This window comes from Oryctolagus cuniculus, chromosome 2, assembly GCF_051225735.1.
Source record: "Oryctolagus cuniculus isolate XC-2025 breed Fujian yellow rabbit chromosome 2, ASM5122573v1, whole genome shotgun sequence".
NCBI classification, from domain to species: Eukaryota; Metazoa; Chordata; class Mammalia; order Lagomorpha; family Leporidae; genus Oryctolagus; species Oryctolagus cuniculus.
Genome location: NC_142868.1, coordinates 138,183,639 through 138,203,548, shown reverse-complemented (window position 1 = coordinate 138,203,548; position 19,910 = coordinate 138,183,639). Strand labels below are relative to the sequence as shown.

General features: G+C 44.3%; 1 pseudogene across 1 annotated transcript; it reads left to right on the top strand.

Annotated features, from left to right (window-relative positions):
• The first annotated feature begins 17,958 nt into the window (after positions 1-17,958).
• On the top strand, positions 17,959-19,407 carry LOC103347794 (exocyst complex component 2 pseudogene; annotated as a pseudogene). Its single transcript, XR_016229678.1, has one exon. The product of XR_016229678.1 is annotated as an exocyst complex component 2 pseudogene (transcript).
• Positions 19,408-19,910: the final 503 nt, after the last annotated feature.

Genomic DNA, 19,910 nt, shown 5'->3' with positions numbered 1-19,910 from the left:
GCACTACAGGCAGTGGCTTTACCTGCTACACCACAGCACCAGCCCCTTTAATATTTCCTAACAATACTCTTTTTGCTCTGCTTTCATGGAACTCCCACAAAAGTGTCATTCATTCTATGTTGACAGTTGGAGGGCAGGAGAGCAGATTGGGGAAGAGGAAACCTCATTAAATGGAAATTGTCATTACTCCCTTAGCCTCATGCTATAATCTGAGTTCAGCAGATCCCAACATGAGCAAAATATACATATCCGTGGCCCAGCTTCACCCATAGGCACGTTAGACAAGTGCAAGACACGAGGCTGAAAGCATGTTTTTGTAACTTCAATATTAATTAAAAGATACTTCTCAGAAACCATTATTTTCTATAGTCCCCTTGGCTGGAAGGTTTTTACACAGTGAGGCAAGGAGTGGCAGGTGTACCTTCCTTTTTGTAAAATGAGAGAAGGGCTATTACGAAAGTGAAGGTGGGAAAGGAGAGTCTGCACACACCTTTACCATAGCCAGGTCCATTTTAGGACAAAATTTGCATGAAAATGGAAACATTTTGAGTTAATTCCCTTAAGTTAGGTTCCAGGGCCCCCTTCAGCTTACAGGGTATACTTTCCCCTGGTAGAAGAATGCTAAATTGCTACACAGCTGAATGCTGAATTATTACATGAAGTTTTAATCCACAGAACAGCTCCATACATTTTTTTTCTGTATCCTCACCTGTCTTTCGGGTCCTCAGCTTGCCCTCACAGTTGCTTACTGCGCACAAAGACATTTTTCAAAAAGTTAAAAAGTAATAGGCGATAGTTCTGGAACCATGGAATGTCTGCCAACACTAATAGTTAAGAATGCTGGGTGCAATATTAACAAGTCTTTAAATGTATCCCTGAGCTTGCAAGAAAGGAAGCAGGTGCTGACGTCAGAGGGAAAAGGCCCCAGCTACCATTGTACCTGCAGTGGGGAGTGGAGGAAGGAGGGAAGTCACAGTTATAAACTTCAACTTTAAGGCATATATAGGAATAAAGTACCTGACCCTAAACCTGCTGTAGACAGAGAATTGAGACAGAAAGCTGGAACTCTTAAAAGCTGGCTGCCTCTGTGAAAGGGAAGATAGAAAAACATCCACTCGCCAGCCTAGAGGTGACAAGAAAATGTATCTTTACCTGTACTCTGGCTAAGGAAAAACATTTTCACTGAGAAATTGAAAACCCATACTTGCTTTCTGTTTTTTAGATTTTTTTAAAAAAATTTATTTGAAAGGCAAAGTAACAGAGTGAAAAGAGGGAGAGAGAGAGATACCTTCCATCTGCTGGTTCACTCCCCAAATGGCCCCAATGGCCAGGGGCTGGGCCAAGCTGAAGCCAGGAGCCCCGAGCTTTTTCTGGGTCTCCCATGTAGATTCAGGGGACAAGCACTTGGGCCTTCTTCCACTGATTTTGTAGGCGCATTAGCAGGGAGCTGGATAGAAAGCATAGCAACCAAGACTTGAACCAGTGTCCATATGAGATGCTGGTGCCGCAAGTAGTGGCCCCTAGTCTTGCCTTTTTTTTTTTTTTTTTTTTTTTTTTTTGACAGAGTTAGACAGTGAGAGAGAGAGACAGAGAGAAACGTCTTCCTTCTGTTGGTTCACTCTCCAGTGGCCACAACAGCCAGGGCTGGGCCAGGCCTAAGCCAAGAGCCAGGTGCTTCCTCCTGGTCTCCCATGCGGGTGCAGGAGCCCAAGCACTTGGGCCATCCTCCACTACCTTTCCGGGCCACAGCAGAGAGCTGGACTGGAAGAGGAGCAACCGGGACTAGAACCTGGCGCCCAAATGGGATGCCGGCGCCACAGGTGGAGGATTAACCTAGTGAGCCACGGTGCCGGCCCCTAGACTTGCTTTTAATATTGCTTGTAGCTTTTTCTTTACACTGCCCTTGTAATCCAGGTATCCTTAAAAGAAGTTAATATAAAAATTGATTCTGAACCAATGGAAGACCATGAGGCCCTGACAGGAGCAAAGGCAAAACCAACCTGAAGAGATCAATGGTTCTCAGGGAATAAAGCACCCCTAGCTAAAAAAGAGTTTATAACAGAAGAGCATGAAGCATCAGAAAAAAATCACTCATGATTTCAGTCAGGAGATCAAAACAGGAAGGCTGGAGCCAAAATGCTGAAATATTAGACAGTCTAGGTGACAACAGAAAATGAATACTATTTAAAATAATTATGCATAGGGGCCGGTGCTGTGGTGCAGTGGGTTAATGCTGTGGTCTGAAACGCCGGCATCACATATGGGTGCCAGTTCTAGTCCTGGCTGCTCCTCTTCCCATCCAGCTCTCTGCTATGGCCTGGGAAAGCAGTAGAAGATGGTCCAAGTCCTTGGGCCCCTGCACCCGCGTGGGAGACCTGGAAGAAGCTCCTGGCTCCTGGCTTTGGATTGGCACAGCTCTGGCCGTTGTGGCCATCTGGGGAGTGAACCAGCAGATGGAAGACCTCTCTCTCCCTCTGCCTCTCCTCTCTCTGTGTAACTCTGACTTTCAAATAAATAAATAAATCTTTAAAAAAATTATGCATAAAAGAAGACATCAAAGCCCTATGATTAAGATTATTTGAAGAAACAACAGCTAGAAATGGACAAGTACCAAAGAGAAATTTTAGAAATGAAAGACACAAAATTGACTTTTTAAAAGATATATTTATTTATTGAAAGACAGGGTTACAGAGAGAGAGAGAGAAAGAGAGAGAGAGAGGCAGAGGCGGGGAGAGAGAGAGAGAGAGATCTTCCATCTACTGGTTCACTTCCTAGGTGACCACAATAGCTGGAGCTGGGCCAGACAGAAGCCAGGAGCCAAGAGCTTCATCGAGTCTCTCACGTGCCTCTCTATAACTCTGCCTTTCAAATAAAAAAATAAATCTTAAAAAAAAAAAGGCAAGAAAGAGAGAGAGAGAAAGAGAGGGAGGGAGGGAGGGAGGGGGGGAATGAGGAAAAGAGGAAAGGAAGGAAGAAGAAAATCAAACTGAGAGGAAGAAATGGGATGCAAGAAATCCTTATTAACAGACAAAGAGAGTTAGGCAAAGTCTTTGTAGATAGGCATATGTGATTTTTTAAAAACAAAGATTTCTGTATTTATTTGAAAGTCAAGAGTAACACAGAGACAGAAGGAGAAGCAAAGAAAGAGAGAGAAAGAGAGAGAGAGAGAGAGAGAGAGAGAGAGAGTCTTCCATCTGCTGGTTCACTCCCCAGCTGGCTGCAATGACCGGAGCTATGCCAATCTGAAGCCAGGAGCCAATAGCTTCTGGGTCTCTTTTTGAGTGTAGAGATCCAAGGACTTGGGCCATCTTCTACTGTTTTCCCAGGCCACAGCAGAGAGCTGGATCAGAAGTGGAGCAGCTGGGACTCAAACTGGCACCCATATGGGATGCCGGCCCTGCAGATAGCAGCTTTACCAGCTACCGCACAGTGCTCGCCCCATGGGACTTTAAAAAATAGATTAATTGGATTTCATCAAAATTAAAAACTTCTTTGAAGGACATTCTGAAGACAACAGAGACAATCTCACAGAATGGGAAAAAATATTTTCAAATCATGTATCTGTCTATAAGGGCTAGTACCAAGAAGATACAAAGAACGCTTACAACTCAGCAATAAAAAGCTACAAATAACCTAAATTTAAAATGCACAAAGGATCAGAATAGCCATTTCTGGCCGGCGCCGCAGCTCACTAGATTAATCCTCCGCCTGCGGCGCGGGCACCCTGGGTTCCAATCCTGGTTTGGGCACCAGATTCTGTCCTGGTTGCTCCTCTTCCAGTCCAGCTCTCTGCTGTGGCCCGGGAAGTGCAGTGGAGGATGGCCCAAGTGCTTGGGCCCTGCACCCACATGGGAGACCAGGAGGAAGCACCTGGCTCCTGGCTTTGGATTGGCACAGCGCCAGCCGTGGTGGCCATCTGGGGAGTGAACCAACGGAAGGAAGACCTTTCTCTCTGCCTCTCTCTCACTGTCTAACTCTGCCTGTAAAAAAGAAAATCAGTCAGAATAGCCATTTCTGTAAAGAAGAAGCACATATGGTCAATAAGCATATGAAAAGATGCTCAACATCATCAGTTATCAAAATCACTGTGAGGGGGCAAGCGGGACAACCAAATCCCATATTTGAATCCCTGGCTGAAGCCTGGCTACTCTGCACTGCCAATCCAGCTTCCTGCTAATGAATCCAGGAGGCGGCAGTGGTGGCCCAAGTACTTTGGTTCTTGTTATCCACGTGGGAAGCCCAGATGAAGTTCCTGGCTTCAGCTTGGCCCAGTCCTGGCTGTTGTGGCCCTGTGGGGAATGAACCAGTGGATGGAAAATCTGTCTTCCTTCCTATCTCCTCCTCCCCTCTCTGTCACTCTACCTTTCAAATAAATAATTATTTAAAAAACACAACAAAGAAGTAAGATATGGCTTCATACCCATTGGGATGGCTGTAATAAAAAAGACAGACAATGAAAAGTGTTGGCAAGGACATAGAGAAATTGGAACCCTCCTAGACTGTTGGTAAACTGGGCAAATGGTGGAAAACAGGCTAACAGTTCCTCAAAATTTTAAGCACAGTTTGCCATATGACCCAGCAATTCCACTCCTCAGTATATACTTAACAGAAATAAAAAAAAAGCCTACACAACATCTTGTACATGAATACTCATAGCAGCATTATTTATAATAGTCAAAAAGTGGAAACAGCCCAAATGTCCATCATTTGAATAGATAAATAAAATGCGGTATATCCATTCAGTGAAATACAAGAGTACTACAAAAAGTCCATTAAAGATGAAATGGAAAAAGTGAGTATTTTGGTGCAAAAAATTGGAATCCAATCACAAAGGACCACATGTGATTTAATTCATATGAAATATGTAGCTTAGGCAAATCTATACAGGCAAAAAGTACATTTATTTCCCAACTTCCAGCTTTGGCCCCAGAGCTGGGTCTTGGAGTATTTGAGGAATGAAATTATGGATGGGAGTTTTCTCTGTCTGTGTTTCTCTGCCTCTCAAATAAATAAATAAAAATCAAATAAGGGGCTGGCATTGTGGCTTAGCGATTATGGGCGCCCATTCAAGACCTGTGGCTCCACTTGTGATTCAGCTCTCTGTTATGGCCTGGGAAAGCAGTAGAGGATCCCAAGTTCTTGGGCTTCTGCACCTACTTAGGAAATCTGGAAGAAGCTCCTGGCTCCTGGATTCGGGTCGGCGCAGCTCCGGCCATTGCGGCCAATTGGGGAGTGAACCAGTGGATGGAAGACCTCTCTCTCTTTCTGCCTCTGCTCTCTGTAACTCTGCCTTTCAAATAAATAAATAAATAATTTTTAAAAAAATCAGATAAAAGTATAACTCAATAAACAGATATATTTATCATCCAGAATATGTAAAAAAATGCCTATGAATCAACAAAAAACAATACAATAGAAAAATGCACCAAAAACACAGGACATTTCGCAAGATAAAAAATATGAATTCTCAAAAAGCACACCAAGAGATGACTGACCCCATTTTCAGTCAAGGAAATGTAACACGAAACCAAGGTAAACTATTGTATCACAGCTGAAATGTCAGAAACAGTCAAGTGGATTTTTTTTTTAACATTTTACTCATTGATTTGCATTTATTTGAAAAGCAGAGTGACAGTGAGACAGTGAGAGAATGACGTGGACAGAGAAAGAGATCTTCTATCCACTGAGTCATTCCTAAAATACTCAAAAGAGCTGGGTTGGGCCAGGCCAAAGCCAGGTGCCTGGAAATCAATCTGGGTCTCCCTGTAGGAGGCGGGCATTACCTGCTGCTTCCCAGGATGTGCGTCAGCAAGAAGCTGAATTAGAAATGGAGTGGGGGCCGGCGCCACGGCTCACTAGGCTAATCCTCCGCCTTGCGGCGCCGGCACACCGGGTTCTAGTCCCAGTCGGGGCGCCAGATTCTGTCCCGGTTGCCCCTCTTCCAGGCCAGCCCTCTGCTGTGGCCAGGGAGTGCAGTGGAGGATGGCCCAGGTGCTTGGGCCCTGCACCCCATGGGAGACCAGGAAAAGCACCTGGCTCCTGGCTCCTGCCATCGGATCAGCGCGGTGCGCCGGCCGCAGCGCGCCGGCCGCGGCGGCCATTGGAGGGTGAACCAACGGCAAAGGAAGACCTTTCTCTCTGTCTCTCTCTCTCACTGTCCACTCTGCCTGTCAAAAAGAGAAGAGAAGAGAAGAGAAGAGAAGAGAAGAGAAGAGAAGAGAAGAGAAGAGAAGAGAAGAGAAGAGAAGAGAAGAGAAGAGAAGAGAAGAGAAGAGAAGAGAAGAGAAGAGAAGAGAAGAGAAGAGAAGAGAAGAGAAGAGAAGAGAAGAGAAGAGAAGAGAAGAGAAGAGAAGAGAAGAGAAGAGAAGAGAAGAGAAGAGAAGAGAAGAGAAGAGAAGAGAAGAGAAGAGAAGAGAAGAGAAGAGAAGAGAAGAGAAGAGAAGAGAAGAGAAGAGAAGAGAAGAGAAGAGAAGAGAAGAGAAGAGAAGAGAAGAGAAGAGAAGAGAAGAGAAGAGAAGAGAAGAGAAGAGGAGTGGGGAAACCCGGACACTCCGATACAGGATGCCAGTGTCCCCACTGTCCCACACGCCTGCCCCATCAACCCCCAAGTGCTGCTGCTGACGTGGAGCACTGAGAACTCTCACTCACTGAGGCTAGGAGTGTCAATCACACCAACAGTTTCCAAAAGGTTTGATACTTTCAGCTAAAGATTCACAAACCATAGGACTCCATGATTCAATTCTTATGTGTGTATATCCTAGGGAGATTTTGTGTATGTGTTTCTAGGAAATATGTAGGAAATGATTCTAAAGCATTGGCTATTTTAAAATGTTTATTTGTTTACTTGAAAAACACAGCAAGAATGAGAGGGAGAGAGATCTTGAATTTGCTGGTTCACTTCCCAAATGCCTGCAACAGCGGGGACTGGGCCATGCAGAAGCCTAGAGCCTGGAACCCCATTCAGGCCTCCCACGTGGGTGCCAGGGGCTCAAACACTTGAATCATCACCTGCTGCCTATCAGGAGCAGCAGCAGAAAGCCAGATTAGGAGCACAGCAACTGGGACATGAACCAAGCACTCCAATAAGTGATGGTAGTGTCCCAAGTGGTGGCTGAACCCGCTGTACCACACCACGCATTGTTTTCTTTTTCTTTTCTTTAAAGATTTATTTATTCATTTGAAAGTCAGAGTTACACAGAGAAGAGAGACAGAGAGAAAGGTCTTCCAACCACTGGTTCACTCCCCAACTGGCCTCAACAGCAGAAGCTGCACTGATCTGAAGCCAGGAGCCAAGAGCTTCTTCCGGGTCTCCCACACGGGTGCAGGGGCCCAATGACTTGGGCCATCTTCTACTGCTTTCCCAGGCCACAGCAGAGAGCTGGATCGGAAGTGCAGCAGCCAGGTCTCGAACCGGAGCCATATGAGATGCCAGAGCTTCAGACCACGGCATTAACCCACTGAGCCACAGCACTGGCCCCAGCACTGTTTTCAATAACAAAGAAAACAAACTGGAAGCAACCTATTGTTTACAGGCTGAAGATAAATTGTGAAATTTTAGTGGACTAGAGTTTATGGACATGAATCACCATGGCTGAATATAAAACATATCAAAATATAGAGCAGTATATTTTGGTTTATAGAAATACATGCATTTCAAAACCAGCAAAATCAGGCAATATTTTTGTGGAAGTCTATTTACGAAGAAACCACATCAAAATATGCGTGTGAATGATAAATACCATATCCAGAATAATGGTTACCTATGGGGAGAGAGGGACAGAAATGGGTTTGGGAAGAGATTCATAAACTTCCTACCATGTTATCACTTCATTTCTTTTTTTAAAATCCAAAACAATTATGAGAACATGCTAAGAGTTGATGAAACTTTGTGTATTGTTCTCCTCTTCTCTATATAGTCAATGAGTAGACATAATAAACATTTTTTTTTTCAAAGATAAAAATAAGCATATAAAGGAGCAAAGTGCTGACCTGCTGCTGCCCTCTTGGAGCTGACTTCTGCCTCACTCACTTCCCCTCCTCCCTCAGCAGGCCGCTCCTCTCCACCCTAGGCCCAGGGCCAAACAGTACCGTGGGCTGGGAGGATTCCCTCTGGGATTCGCCTCCCCCAGAGACTGAGGCAGCAGTGGAGACTGGAGGCTGGGCTGTATGTGGCCCTGCATGGTCCCCCAGGGTAGCCAGTGGGGCTCTAGGGGAAGGGTTAGGGAGGTGCAGAACATTCCTCCAGCTGTTGCCCCACTGTGCTTCCTACCCCTCCACGGTTCCTGCTCCCTGCGTGCCCTGGTAGCACACCGTGCCCAACACGAAGGAAGTGTCCCAGAAGCCTAAGCCATTAGCAGCATGTCAGGGGCCTGACTGCTGGGAGGATATGAAAACAGCTGGCCCACGAGGCCATGTTTGCCAGTGTCCCTCCTGTCCCCTACCTCTAGCTGACCTTCCTGGGAAGTCTGGCCCACTTGCAGCAGGTATTCAGAATTTCTAGGATTCGGGCTTAATTTCAGATGGCTCACCTGCAAGAGTTGAATTCTGCTGTCTTTCCCTCCCTTTTCCACATCTCAAACCAAGTTTTTATACCCATGCAGCCAGATAAAACTTTTTGATTCAGAAAGTCATCTGAGTGGCTGGCAGAAACACCAGCTCAGTGTTTTCTATTTTTACCCCATGTGTAATCGATGGGAACACACTGTGCCCAGAGTGGAGAATTATGAATTGATAACAGCAAACTATTGATGTTTGCTTTTGTTCCTGGGCGAACGGGGCACGGAGCGTGCACCTCATATGCATAATATAATGGTCACTCCGTGGGCCATTCTTCCTGCCAGAGTTCTCAGGGGTTCTGGGCTTGTTTCCAGTGGTTTCCCACTGGAAAGGTGTGCTGTCCAGATTCAGATTGGCTAGACTTGGGGAAACTTTTCACAAGAACTCATTCTTTAGAAACACGGAAATACAAGATACTTTCAGCACTTTCTCCCCTAAATTATTAGCCTGTCATGTCAACATCTACAGTTTGCTACCCTCTTAAAATAAAAAATAATCTGTTCACCAATTTGATAATACTCTTGATCATTCTTTAAAAATCTCATTTCAAGGGGCCAGCGTGGTGGCGTAGCAGGTAAAGCTACTGCCTGTGATACTGGCGTCCCTTATGGGCCCTGGTTCTCATCCCAGACGCTCCACTTCCAATACAGCTTCCTGCATATGGCCTAGGAACGCTATGGATGATTGCCCAAATGCTTGGGCCCCTGCACCCACGTGGGAGACCCAGAAGAAGCTCCTGGCTCCTGACTTGAGACTGGCTCAGCTCCGGCCATAACGGCCATTTGGAGAGTGAACCAGCGGATGGAAGACCTCTCTCTCTCTCTCTCTCTCTGCCTCTCTCTCTCTCTCTGCCTCTCTGTAACTCTGCCCTTCAAATAAATAAATAAATATTTTTAAAAAAAGGTTTCAGGCAGGTAAATAAGAGACATGAAATCTAGACAATTTCTACTAGACAGTAAAAAATTAAGTTTTCAATTCTCTTATGATTTGAATTTTTAAATCTTATGTTGTATTGAATTTGTTTCTAGAGTCATTAAATATATTAGATTCAATTTTTTTAAATGTTTTCCTGATTATAGAAATATATATAGTGTTGGTAGACATTTTTGAAAAGCATATAAAAATTAAAAAATCATCCATGTTCCCATCCTTACTGAATAAAAATTATGAATATTTTGGTATATCATCCTTCAGGATAGTTCTTATATGAGCACTTGGTTGAAATTACCAACATAAAATTTCGTGTCTTCCTTTCATCATTTAACATATTAAATCAAACATCATTTACCATGTTTTTAAAGGTTCTTTAATAAGAATATAAGAATATAAAGAATATAAAGGTTCTTTAATAAGACTATAAGAATATAATTTTAAATGTGTTCAGGATGTGTCTTATGGCTATATCATAATTCACTTAATCATGCCTTTTTTTTTTTTTTTTTCCACTTGACCAGGGCTCAGAACATGGAACTCCCAAGTGTGGCTCTTCAGGCTGCTGAGCACTCTGTCCTGGAGGGGATGTCCAGGACCTCAGAACCAGCAAGTTCACACTGACCTTCACCCCCCATGTCTCCCTGGAAGTAGATCACAGAAACTGGAATCTCCGTTCCCACGGTGGTCAGATAAACTAGAACTCTTGTCTCATCAAAGAAGCCATAAAACTAGAAATGTTGCTCTCTGACCTTCTTCCTTCTCTCCTGGAGACCCACATGTGACAGGAGTCCTGCTCTGTACTTGGAAGAAGGAATGCGACACAGAGACAGGGAAGAATCTGGACAGACAAGCTTTGCCGGGTTTCCAGTCTGTTACCTTTAGGTCATACACTTGTTGTGCAACCACATTTCACCAAACCTGAGCACAAGCTCACCTCCCACCAGGGCCTTTGGGCCTTTTTTGTTATATACATTTTTGAATAAATAAATTCATTATGCTTTTCCTTGTGAATTGTCTTTTGTTCCAGAGGTTGTGACATAGACCACGTAATGAGTGAGGGAAAGGTATTCTACCTTTCTGCCCCCATTTAGGCCATTTACAATTTTTGTTATAAATAATGTAGTGATCCGCTTTGTCTACATTTCAAATTATTATTTAGGAGGGAGTTCTAAAGGTAAAACTCCTAGGCAAAGATTATAGATATTTTAAGATTCTTGGGTTTTGTTGCTAAATTGCTTTTCCAAAAAAGCATTATAAATTTATACTTTCAACAAAAAATATTTCACCACTACCGAGTAAGAATAATAAGACCTAGTATTTGTTATGCATTGAGATTTTAATGAAGTACTGAGCTAAGTACCAAAAAAGGACTTATTCCTTTACTTGAATGGCATAGTTACAGAGAGAGAGAGAGAGAGGGAGAGAGAGAAAGAGAGATCTTCTATCTGCTTGTTCACTCCCCAAATGTCCACAATGGCTGGATCTGGGCTGGTCCTAAGCTAGGAACCTGCAGCTTCATCCTGGTCTCCCATGTGGGTGCAGGGGCCCAAGCACCTGGATCATCCTCTGCTGCCTTCCCAGACGTTAGCAGGGAGCTGGATCAGAAGTGGAGCATCTGGGACCTGAACCGTAACCCATATGGAATGCCTGCATTGCAGATGGCAGCTTTACCCACTATGCCACACTACAGGCCCCTTAATTTTATCTTCTGATTAATAGTGTCAAAGGACAAAATTACAATTTAATTTAAAGCTTTTAATTGACATTATTTACTTATAGAATTGGTCAATACCTCATTAGGTGAAATAGAATAAGTGTTCCAATGAACCAATCTGAGATATTTGTTTTATGGACAGAACAGAGCTAAAGAGAACAGAAACAAAAAGCAAAAGGGTAGATTTGTTATTTCAAATTATTTTCCTTATAACAGAGGGACAGAAAAGAGAACTGGTTACCGTAGGTTACCCTTTCTGGGACAGGATTAAAGCAGAGAAAATTTCATCATCTGGGAAATCTGGCTGTTATTGCTCTAATTCTGATTTCTTGGAAGGTCAAACAGCTTAGCCTGAGTGACTCCATTTTGAATTACAGCCCGATCTGTTGAGGCCTAGTGCAGGAGCTTAGCTTAGAATAATGGCCTCCTGTAATTTTTATTTAATAATAGTGATATTGAGCCATGTTTAGTGTTTCAGTCATGCAAAGGAATTATTTGTAAGTCACAAGTTACATGCTTTTCTATCATGAGTTATTGTCCTTATTGGTGTATGTGAGCTCTTTGTATAATAGCATTTAATCCTTTATCACATCCACTATAGCTGTTATCTGTTTTCTAATTTTATTTATATTTTACATGACTATGTTATAAAATCTATTGAATTTCATGTTGTCATTCACTCTTGCTCTTAAGATCATTTACTGGGGCTGGCGCTGTGGCACAGTAGGTTAATCCTCCCCTGCGGTGCCGGCATCCCATATGGGCACTGGTGCTAGTCCCGGCTGCTCCTCTTCCAATCCAGCTCTCTGCTATGGCCTGGGAAAGCAGTAGAAGATGGCCCAAGTCCTTGGGCCCCTGCACCCATGTGGGAGACATGGAAGAAGCTCCTAGCACCTGGCTTCGGATCAGCGTAGCTCTGGTCCTTGCGGCCATCTGGGGTGTGAACAAACAGAAGACTCTTTTCTCTGTCTCTCCCTCTCACTGTCTGTAACTCTACCTCTCAAATAAATAAATAAATTAAAAAAAAATAAAATAAAATCATTTACTTAGTGACTCAGGCATAATCAAGTTTTATCTTACATGTTTGCAACACCCCGCTGTTTGCACACACTATTTCAAGCCTTTGCAGTAGGACAACTAAACCAGATCCTTTTGCCAGTAAGTTTCTTTACATAACTTACAGTCTTTACATAACAGTTCTTTTGAAGCTTAAAAAGTTCTTTCTCAACCTGTATTTCCTTCCATATGGAATTGACTAAGTATATGGAACAAAGTAAAATGGGAAACCATGGAGTCCTTAAAGTCACACTTTATGCCTATACTTGGTGACATTCAAAGAGATTGGTGGCATTATCAAGAAAGAAGGACAAAGAAAATACAACAAAGATCACACACTCCTGTAAAATTCAGCCAAAATTTGCACAAGAAAGTGTCCAGAGAGAGCTTACCAAAGTTCTCGCAGTATTTATTTCTGGGTGATGACACTCTCGGTGATTTTTATGATCTTCTCTGTGTTTTTTTTAAAAATATCTATCTATCTATCTATCTATCTATCTATCTATTGGAAAAGCAGAGTTACAGAGAGGCAGAGACTAAGAGAGAGGGAGAGAGAGAGGTCTTCCATCCGCTGATTCACTCCCCAGATGGCCACAAAGGCCAGAACTGCGTCAATCCGAAGCAGGAGCCAGGAGCTTTTTCCAGGTCTCCCATGTGGGCACAGGGGCCCAAGGACCCTCTTCTACTGCTTTCCCAGGCCACAGCAGAGAGCTGGATCGGAAGTGGAGCAGCCAGGATTCAAACCGGTGCCCATATAGGATGCCGGCACTGCAGGCAGTGGTTTTATCCGCTACACCACGTTGCCGTCTGTGTTTTTCTAATTTGTTTCAAGACTTTATAATAAGGGCTGGTGCTGCCACCACCTGTGATGCCAGCATCCCATATGGGTGCTAGTTCGACTTACAGCCTGGGAAAGCAGTAGAAGATGGCCCAAGTCATTGGGCCCCTGCACCCGTGTGGGAGACCCGGAAGAAGCTCCTGGCTCCTGGCTTCGGCCTGGCCCAGCCTTGGCTGTTGTGGCCACTGGGGAGTGAACCAGCAGATGGAATACCTCTCTCTCTCTCTCTGCCTCTGCCTCTCTATAACTCTGCCTTTCAAATAAATAAATAAATAAATCTTTAAAGAAAGTTTTTATAATAAGCATGTATCTTCTTCACTAAAACAACCAACTTACTTTTAAAAGCATGAACAAAATCTTTCTACATACCAAGGGACAGTTGTATTTGCCCTTATATTTTTTTCCTGGTCTTTTAATCAAATACTGACATTCAGAGAAAGAGACATAAATAAGATTTTCCTTTGCATTTGAACAATTATCAAGAGGTATAAACATTTTTGCATATGAACACAAGAAGCAATTTTTCTAAGATGGGCCTGCTGTGTGTTAACAGTCACTAGTTAAAAGAATCTTAGGTGCGTTATTGTAATCTGCAGACCTTCCTACTGCATAACTTGCTGGATGATGTCACGCAAACCTCTTCCTGCATCTGGGACTCTTTCCAGGGGCTACATGTGGGAGCTTCCCGTTTTTGTTCTGAGTGAGTGATGTTTACTGGAAATGGAGGTCCACTAATAAGATCTCAGTTCAGATAGCTTTGTGGGGCAGGAAAAATGATTGAGATGGACTTGGCCAAAATCCTTTACTTTCTCTTTTGTCATTATCTTGTTTTGATAGGTTTGACTTAGTTTTGTTCTGAAATTACCTCCTGTGAAAAGCCTGAGAGGAATAAGATGGAGTCTTTCTCCTCCTCCTCTTCCCTTTCCTCCTCCTCCCCCTCCGAAGACCCCCAAGGTAGATCAAATTTTTCTTTGCTGACCCTCCCTAGACGCCTGCACACATGCCTATTACAGAGAGCAAATGGAGACAGCCCATGACCCAGTGACATAGCAGGTGGTACACTGCTCTGATGTTTTGGACTTGAAAGAACTTAGACTAGTGTTTAGCTGTGAACAGAAGAGGCAAGAGAATTATTCAAGTTTGCACAGATGAATAAAATGGAAAACCCGGGTTTTCTGTCTCTTAGCTCAGGGCCTCTGGGTTAAAACCCTAAACGTTGTTAACATTTTCTTTCAAAATTGTTCCTAAGGGCAACCTATAGAGTATAGGTAAAAAGAAAGGCATAAACCAAGAGTTGATTATATTAAAGACTTGTTTCATGTTAAAGATCAGCTACATAAAATTCAAAAGAAAACCACTTAAATAGATTGAGCTCTTTCATCTTTGTGGCTTGTGTGTGTGTGTGTGTGTGTGTAACTTGTCTTGATTGTGATTGTGTGATCTAAGGGGTATCTACAGTTTTGCTCAAAAAGTTTCAAGATGAAAAATTCTGAAGGCCAAATTAACTGAAAGTTTTAAGACAACACCAAGCTGCACTTCAGGAGGTAGGAAGCTTGTTTCAAATTCAAGTGAGGATGGAGTGTCACAGTTTCCGTAAAGCCAAGAATCTCGTACCAAACAGCTAACCTACCATCACATTGTTATTACCTATAAAGCAGTTATAAGTACCAGAAGACTCCGTAAGTGCAAGCTATTCTGAAACTACAAGATTATGTTGTGGGTGCTCTATTGTTTTAATAAAGTTTGAGGAGTGACATCAAGTAAAGGATGGGCCACGCAGCTTGGGGCCACCGTCAGTGGGAGACATAGAGAAAAGTGAGCTCTCCAATCCTCTTATTTCTCGCTCTCGGGCAAGGATATTCCTCCTCCACACGACAGGAGAACGGTGAGAGCAGTACAGGAAGGAAATGAACTTTGGTGAAGGAAGATGAAAGGCTAAAGTGGAGGGACTGGCGCTATGGTGTGGTAGGCTAAGCCTCCGCCTGTGGCTCCAGCATTCCATACGGGTGCCACTTCAAGTCCTGACTGTTCTACTTCCAATCCAACTCCTTGCTAATGTGCCTGGGAAAGCAAAAGATAGTCCAAGTTCTTGGGCCCCTGCACCCAGGTGGGAGACCTGGAAGAAGCTCCTGGCTCCAGGCTTCGGCCTGGGTGTTGTGGTCATCTGGGGGATGAACTGGCAGATAAAAGATCTCTCTCTCCTCTCTCTGTATTTCTGCCTTTCAAATCAATCAATCAATCTTACAAAGAAATAAAGACAGACAGGCAGGCTAACATGAAGGAACAGAATAAAGAGCCCAGAGCTGCTCCAAGTGCGTGAAACCCATAGCTTTGAGGAATACCATCTTAGGGTCCTGAGGAAATGTTAGGGGATCACCAAACAATTGGCCGTGAGGTTGGGGACATCCTCATAGGAGAGATACCAGAAGACTGGTGATAGTGATGGATTCTGATTTTTGGAAAGAGAAAGAAGGCAAGAATTGTAGATAATTGCAGCCTCCATCTCAGGCAGGAGTCTAAAACAGGTTACTGGAGGAACGATTCCAGGTACGAGGTAAAGAAATAATTACCAACACTCAGATGACTTCATGAAGAATAAGCCACATCTGATTTACTTTCTCTCCTTTTGACAGAGTTAGGCAGTCCAGAAGCTCAGGAGATGCCTGTCCTCATAGACTATTTTGTCATCAGGGCAGTGACTCGGCACGACAATTAAAATGTCACTTGGGATACCTATATCCCATATCAGAGTGCCTAGGTTCAAGTTCTGGCTCCACTCCCAATTCCAATTGCCTCTTAATGTGCACCCTGGAGGCAGCAGGTGATGCTCACATACAGGCCATCCCTGCAGGCGACCAGGATTGAGTTCCTAGCTCCTGACTTGGCTCGGCCCTGGATGTTGCAGTCATCTGGGGAGTAAACCAGTGATGGGAGGTCTCTGTCTCTCTCTGTCTGCCTTTTCAAATAAAATGAACATGAATAAATATACTTTTTAATTTTTGAAAAAATATTTTGTCATCAGACATTTTTAAGAAAGATTTATTTATTTATTTGAAAGTTGGGGTTAGAGAAAGAAAAGGAGAGACAGAGAGAGGGGGAAAGAGAGAGAGAATGAGAGAGAGGGAGAGAGAGAATCCGCTGGTTCACTCCCCAGATAGCTGCAACAGCCAGTGCTGGGCTGTACTGAAGCCAGGAGCCAGGAGTTCATCCCATATGAGTGGTAGAGGCCCAAATACTCTGCCATCTTCCACTGCTTTTCCCAGGTCATCAAGAGGAAGCTGGGTCAGAAGTGGAGCAACCAAGATACAAACTAGCATCCATATGGGATGCAGGCAAACGGGCGGTGGCTTTACCCTTTACACCACATAGCCGGCCCCATCAGTTAGACATTTAATGAAGTTTTTCACGATATTGTTTTGGACAAGTCAGAAACTGAACTAGATGCTGGCACACAGGATGAATTAGTACCCAGTCAACTACTTGCACAGGTGCACACAAATGAGTTGCTATCAAACTGCAAGGAAGTATCTAGTGGTGAGCCCTTGAGCTGTGTTCTTCATCTAACACTCACAAATGCTTTCAGAACAAATATATGTGGGTACTTCAAAAAGCTGGAAGAGAATGAAATGAAAATATAACCTCATGTGGATGTAAAAATTTTGAAATGTATGCATAGTTTTTCTCACAATACACATTTTCTGTGAATATTTTGGAGCTCCCTCATACAGAAGGCATATGCAGGTGACCCAAAATGAGAAGTATGATGAATACTTAGATGACAGAAGGAAAATTATTGGGCTGAATCCTATAGGATGAAATTTAAAAGCGGTTAATATGAGGTCTATGGAATTAAATGGATCAGTAGGAATGGGTTATACTTGTTTCAGCAGTTGCTAAGAGCCTGACCCCATGACTTCAGGCTGGATCCAACAGTGTAGCACTAAATGTTTAACAACCAGCTTTCTCTGATTGTCAGTCCTTACCAATTTTTCTGAAAAAAAATTTTTTTTCATTTATTTGAGAGAGAAAGACAGAGACAGACATACAGAGCTTTTCTATTCCTTAATTTATCCCTTAAATGTCCACAAATTCCAGGGCTAAGCCAGAATGAAACCATGAGCCCAGAACTCAGTCTGAGCTCTTCATGCAGGCAGCAGGGATGCAAGTTCCTGAGCCATCACCTACTGCCGCTCAGGGTGCTCATTAGCAGGAAGCTGGGTCCGAAGTGGAGGCAGGACTGAACCCAGGCACTCACACACAGATGCAGGCGTCCCAAGCAGCACCTTTTTTTTTTTTTTTTTTTTTTTTGGACAGGCAGAGTTAGACAGTGAGAGAGAGACAGAGAGAAAGGTCTTCCTTTTCCGTTGGTTCACTCCCCAAATGGCCATTACGGACGGCACGCTGCGCCGATCTGAAGCCAGGAGCCAGGTGCCTCCTCCTGGTCTCCCATGGGGTGTAGGGCCCAAGCACTTGGGCCATCCTCCACTGCCTTCCCGGGCCACAGCAGAGAGCTGGACTGGAAGAGGAGCAACCGGGACAGAATCTGGCGCCCTGACCAGGACTAGAACCCGGGGTGCCGGCGCCACAGGAGGATTAGCCTAGTGAGCCATGGCACCAGCCCCAAGCAGCATTTTAACCATCACCCCAAACACTCACCCGCAGATCTGACAATCTCTCTAGTGCAGATTCACCCCACCTCACCCCCGCCACGCTAATCTCAGTGTCACTGAGGGCAGATTTAGAAGAGATGAGCAGTAGTATACCATTATGTGGTATTTCCACTATGCAAAGACCACAGATGTGAGTAACCCCAAGAAAAGAGATGATAATAACCTGTAGTCAAAGTACTAGGGGTGGAGGCGCCAGCGGTCTGGCATCCGTGGCTGGTAGGCTCTGGACTCCCGGGCCCGGATCCCGGTTTTTGCTGGCTGTAGGCGGCGACAGGCGGGCTGGAGGTACTGTAACTAGATCACCAGTTTGATCCAGAAGGTACAATGTCTCGCGTGCGACAGCCTCCCCTTGTGACAGGCATCTCTCCCAATGAAGGAATACCATGGACGAAGGTCACAATCAGAGGAGAGAACCTGGGCACTGGTCCCACGGACCTGATAGGCCTGACGATTTGTGGACACAACTGCCTCCTGACGGCCGAGTGGATGTCTGTGAGTAAAATAGTGTGTCGCGTGGGACAAGCCAAGAATGACAAAGGGGACATTATTGTGACAACTAAATCGGGTGGCAAAGGAACCTCAACAGTGTCTTTCAAGCTGCTGAAACCTGAAAAAATAGGCATCATGTATCAGTCTGCTGTGTGGGTGGATGAAATGAATTACTACGACATGCCCACTGACAGGAATAAAGGCATTCCTCCCTTATCCCTCCGTCCTGCTAATCCACTTGGCATTGACATTGAAAAGAGTAAATTTCCACAGAAAGACCTAGAAATGCTGTTCCATGGAATGAGTGCCGATTTCACAAGTGAGAATTTTTCCACTGCCTGGTATCTCATCGAGAACCACTCAACCACCAGTTTTGAGCAGCTCAAGATGGCAGTGGCCAACCTCAAGCGGCAGGCCAACAAGAAGAGCGAGGGCAGCCTGGCCTGCGTGAAGGGCGGGCTCAGCACCTTCTTTGAGGCGCAGGACGCCCTCTCAGCCATCCATCAAAAACTAGAAGCGGATGGAATGGAAAAAACTGGAGAGTGTTCTGAATAGGGCGAGCAACACCGCAGACACGTTGTTTCAGGAAGTCTTAGGCCGAAAGGACAAGGCAGATTCCACCAGAAATGCCCTCAATGTGCTCCAGCGATTTAAGTTCCTCTTCAACCTGCCTCTAAATATTGAAAGGAATATTCAGAAGGGTGATTATGATGTGGTGATTAACGACTACGAAAAGGCCAAGTCTCTCTTTGGGAAAACGGAGGTGCAAGTTTTCAAGAAATACTATGCTCAAGTGGAAACGCGAATCGAGGCTCTGAGAGAGTCGCTGCTGGCTAAGTTGCTGGAGACACCGTCAACTTTGCATGACCGGAACCGCTACATAAGGTACCTGTCCGACCTCCAGGCGCCCGGGGACCCAGCCTGGCAGTGCATCGGCGCGCAGCACAGGTGGATCCTTCAGCTCATGCACAGCTGCAAGGCGGGCTACGTGAAAGACCTGAAAGGGAATCCAGGCCTGCACAGCCCCATGCTGGATGCAGAGAGCGACGGGCGCCCCTTGGCACTGGCCCAGCTCACGCAGACGGTGTCGCTCAAGAGAGGAAGCAGCTTTCAGTCCGGACTCGACTAAGGAGTCTGATCTCTTGCGGGTGAGACCTGCTTGTGGCTGCTGAAGCGGTGCAGGATGGAAGGACAGTGTGCAGGAGTGAGGTGGCAAAGAACGTCCGAGCCGTTTCACACGCGGATTTTTAAGTGTTGCCTTCTGAACCAATTAAACTGTTTGTTTCTGGTATGGATATTACAGATATAAAACCAAGCTTCCTGGTAACACTGTTTATGGAAATGGTCTTATGTAGCAGTGCGCACACTCATAATAGGTATGGAATCTTTTTAGATGCATGTGTGTAGATGCGCCAGTGAATTGTTAACATATTTGCTTAATCTTCACTCTTTCAGCTAATCATGTTAAATCACTTTTCACTTTTATTGTGTAGTCCTTTTTTTAGATGCTGTTAAATTGCTTTTGTTTTTATTGTATAGTGTTTACACATAGGGATGCCAAAACCAGAACCATTAAATTCATAATAATTTTTAAAAATTTTAAAAAAAGTACTAGGGGTGATCAATTTTAAATATTTATTACTTTGTTTTTGAT